Source organism: Armigeres subalbatus, chromosome 1, assembly GCF_024139115.2.
Source record: "Armigeres subalbatus isolate Guangzhou_Male chromosome 1, GZ_Asu_2, whole genome shotgun sequence".
Lineage (NCBI taxonomy): Eukaryota > Metazoa > Arthropoda > Insecta > Diptera > Culicidae > Armigeres > Armigeres subalbatus.
Window position 1 is genome coordinate 270,292,610 of NC_085139.1, and position 4,317 is coordinate 270,296,926.

Genomic DNA, 4,317 nt, shown 5'->3' on the forward strand with positions numbered 1-4,317 from the left:
TCAACCATACTGAAAGGAATCCAGTGTGAAGTCTTCTGGATTCCGGTTGAAATTTGATGATTCTGAAGGAATTCTTCAGAGATTCCAGTGGTAATTTTCTCGGATTCTGATGAGAACCCTTCCTGGATGCTGATGGAAATCTTTCTCACAATTCAGAAACAAGTTCATTTATCTTTAACGTTTTTCAGTAATTCATTATGCTATATATGTTGAAAATTGATATCACTGCTAACTAACTTTTCAAATCCTTCTACACTTTTTGTATGAATCTTCTAAAAAATTGTATGGATCGTCATACATCACGCAAATTCCTTCCAGATAAGCGTTGCGTAATTTATGGATGTTTCTTTTAATCAAATTGAAATAACATTTTAGATGAAATTGTGTGATCGGACTATGTCCAGGTGTAAAACAAAACCTAATACAATCTTATTACTTCGCTTCGCAGGCTTTGTTTGCTAAGTCCCTTCTAACAGCAAGTGACTGATGAATAGCGGACCCACTACCGATTCCCACAAAATTTTGGAAGTTGTTGCGACAATGCATTCTAGCTTTAATTATTTATGCATGGGTGTTCATCCTAGCCAAGCTAGATTTCGGTCGACTTCTTTTGTTTATAGCTAGCTAGCTGCTCTCTCCTAATACTGACCAACGATACGCTCCTATCTGCAGTCAATGACACTGCTCCCTTAGCTTTGACTAGAGGCCTTGATAATCAAGGCCTCTACTTTGACTTACACCTCGCCCAACCCATTACTGGCTTTGCTGCTATGACGGTTGCTTTTTGCTGGATAGTTCGACGACTCGCTACCTCCGTCTTTTACGTTGAACTCAGACTCGTCGTCGACTTCTCCCGCTCCCGCTCTCAACGGGGATTGGGATGAGGCTCGATGTCGAGATCAATGTCCGAGGACATAGGGTGGGTTCAATGTAAGAGGCGTAAACACATAATAAGTATTATGGAGGTCAGGTCAGAGGTCTATGTCGGACGGACGGACTTCGTGAAAATAGCATCACTCGTGTCTATCCTTGACCCTCGTATTACTCCCTCCAAACCAATATGTTGAATGGCAGGCACAAAAGACCATCACCTTGTCGTAACCCTCTGTGTGTTTCAAATAGGCACGAAAATGCTCCTGAAACTTGAACTACGCATATCACCCGCTCCATCGTCGTCAACCGTGTCATTTTATTTGGAAAACCGTGTTCGAGCGTTAGCTGCCATACCTGATCTCGATGAGTCACGATGGTCAGCAGCGAATGGGCAGTGACATTCTGGCATCTACTGGTAAGTAGCTGGCGCAGATCCGAGGGACCGCTCCTACCGAGTGACACTAGTCGTATTATAACGGATGGTCATCAATCGTTCCACCGGGTGATCGGTACGGCACGCAGAGGCAGAGACCACTGATCGGAAACATTAACCGGGTTGAGAACGAATCTCGAAGAAGGGAGATGATGTCGACAAGGTCTTCGAGAAGTTCCCGTTGTTTGATATGCGAACAGTATGCAAGTTACAGCTTCCGAAGCCGAATATGCGGTATGCAGATAATATCTCTCGGCATACCGACGAAGGACTTTCCGTCCGGCGTACCAACGATTCTCATCAAATTGGACAATCTCCACCTATTTGCGCCACGTGTCGGAACATCGAACGAATCGATCGCTGTAGGATCGAAAATGGGTTGGACGATCTACGGTTTCGAGAAGCGAAGGCCCACGGTGCAGACGTACCTTAATCTCCACTCCGTCGCTGCGATGAACAAGATCATTGAGACGACGAAACCGCGAGTAGGCAACCGCTTCGGTTGCTGTGGCTCCATGATGAGAGAAGATTTTGGACCGGTGGCTTTGCAATTATATTTTGAGCATCGAGCAGACAATATTCAAGGGACGACTTCTTTCTTACAACAATTGTATTCCTATGTCACACACAAACACATTTAATTACCTTAGCAAAAATAATGTAACTTTTAACAAATCCTCAATCGTACTTCACTTCCAACGTACCATTTGTCTTCATTCTCCCGACAAACTGCTGCAGCAAACCGTGCTCGATCGGAATCAGCAGATTCTCCGCCTGTCAACGGTCCGCTTACCCGGACCAGTTTGATCGATGAACCTGTCAGTGGGCCCTCAGAGCCAGATCCGAACTGATCAGGAATGCTCCCGGCAGTTAGAATACAGCTCCTTGAACAGCATCCCGGTAGTGCGGATTGCCCGTTGCCAGCTGGTATCGCACGATAGCCATAAATATACCGCGTGAATTGACGTAAAGATTGGAACACGTTCTTTATCGAGGACAGCGCCAAGGCACCGGAATTTTGCACCAGTAAAGAGTTCTCGAAGGCCGTTTCGTCCGAGTACGGTCATCGTCGTGACGTCCCACCAGGAGAAGTTGTAGTAGCTTAGCTTGGATGAATCCCAGACTGTGATAAGAAATGATTTCGAAATAAGGAAATATAATAAGAGGTAAATATTTTAGAGTTACAGTTGAACGGTAATAAGAGAGATGCGGCTAAAACCTAAAAACAAATCGTATCCCTTCCTAAACTTACTCAATGGTGTGTTGATTGATCTATCGACGCCAGCAGGTGAATGTTGTCGATATTGGCCAAACGAGCCAGAATATTCTGCGCTTTGCCGTTTCGCAACATGGTTCCGTCCAGATTGTGAACGATCAGGAAAGGTGCGTGTCCGGCAGGCTAAACTCTTCCTCGATGATGTCCACCAGCTCGTGGAAGTTGGCACCGGACATTGAGATCCAATACGTCCCCGGTGATTGCGTCCAGATGTCTTTAATAGTGAGCGTTGAAAAATCCATTCACCACTATGACTGGCTGGTTGGCCAGTACTTTGTGGTGGAAGGATTGCAGAAGGTTCCGCTTGGATCCAATCCAAGGAGGATGTTAATCCTCGTCTCGAGGAAGAGCCATTAGTGAAATGACTTTCGTATTCCTCATGCAGTCCCTGAATGGCTTTCTGGTGCTCCGTCGAACCTCGAAATTCTTTTAACAATCGGAAGAGCTGATCGTGTGGCAGACGGGGAGTGTTTAATCGATCCAAAGTGGAATCTGAGGTGATCACTTTGATGAACTGTGATGTAAAATAGTCATCGCTTTAGAACATAATCCAAATTAGACTTCTGACGATTTCTGAATTCGACCGCTTACACGCTGACCCGTAGGTGTTGGCGTTGTTGCAAAGCTTCACAGGTGTACCAATGCCTATGGATCCTAACTGATTTCGAATAACGGGCCGCTTTGGCTTAGCATCATCATCATCCTCATCGTTCCTGATCATCCTCCTCCCTTCTTCATCATCGTCGTCCTCTGAGGAGAACAAAATCACTGTCACTAGCCAAAATCCGAACCAGATTCGTGTACCATTCTTTTGAATCTGAAATAAAAACAAATAATAATATAACATAGAATTTTCTTTGATTTGACAGCGAATCCTAGTTCAATAATCAATTACCTTTCTTAAGTTTTCCGAACTCGGTGGGCGTTTTAACCAATTCCATCTTGCTTTTACCCTTCCGGCCGTGTAGGGTTTTCGGCGTTCTATCAGCCTACCACCAATGCTTTTCGACCTGTTGGTAGCAACGGTAGGCGTCCGGTGGACACTAGACGCCAGACACTCATCGAGCCTCGTTTGCGCGGCGTTTGAAACCGTACATCTTCTGCCCTCAACATCCATTCGTTCTTCGAACAATGCGTCGTCTTGACTTTACCCACCAGATCGTCGATTTGGTTGTCATCGTCTGTAGCCGATTCCGCATGACTGTTATCTTCTTCGAATCATGCCCTGGCTTTATGTCGTGTTGATTTCGACACCTCGGTGTATCGTTTATTGGGTGACCGATGCCGCATCGAGCGTCTAGCATTATTCTGCACTGGTGCTTCTACTCCTCTATAAATCCATCATTCATATCCTTTGCATCCAAAGAACCATCATTGGTTGCGTTTGTTCTTTACGCTTCCTTGTTTACGGTTGTTGCGAGATCTCGGGAAGATTCCTCCCTCGAACTAAAGACAATCGTCGGAATCGGCGACCAACTGGCGAACGTGAGTCGATTTCGGCGGTTCATTGAGAAACTATAATCTTGATAATTGCTAAGAAATTCTCACTATTGTCACCAGTTAAATATGATTAATACAGTTTAAAATAGTTTAAAATAAATTCCAAATCGTGCTAACTGTAACCGTCATGACCGTCATTACTGCGCTTCGAAAATAAACAATCATCCGTCAAGATGATGATTGCGCGCCATTTTTGCTATAAAAACAAATGCTATAAAACACGCTCATTCGGAAT

The 4,317-nt window shown here is 44.8% G+C and overlaps 1 pseudogene; it reads right to left on the reverse strand.

Moving 5' to 3' along the window:
- Window positions 1-2,125: 2,125 nt before the first annotated feature.
- LOC134207325 (origin recognition complex subunit 2-like) lies at window positions 2,126-4,090 on the reverse strand (annotated as a pseudogene).
- Window positions 4,091-4,317: the final 227 nt, after the last annotated feature.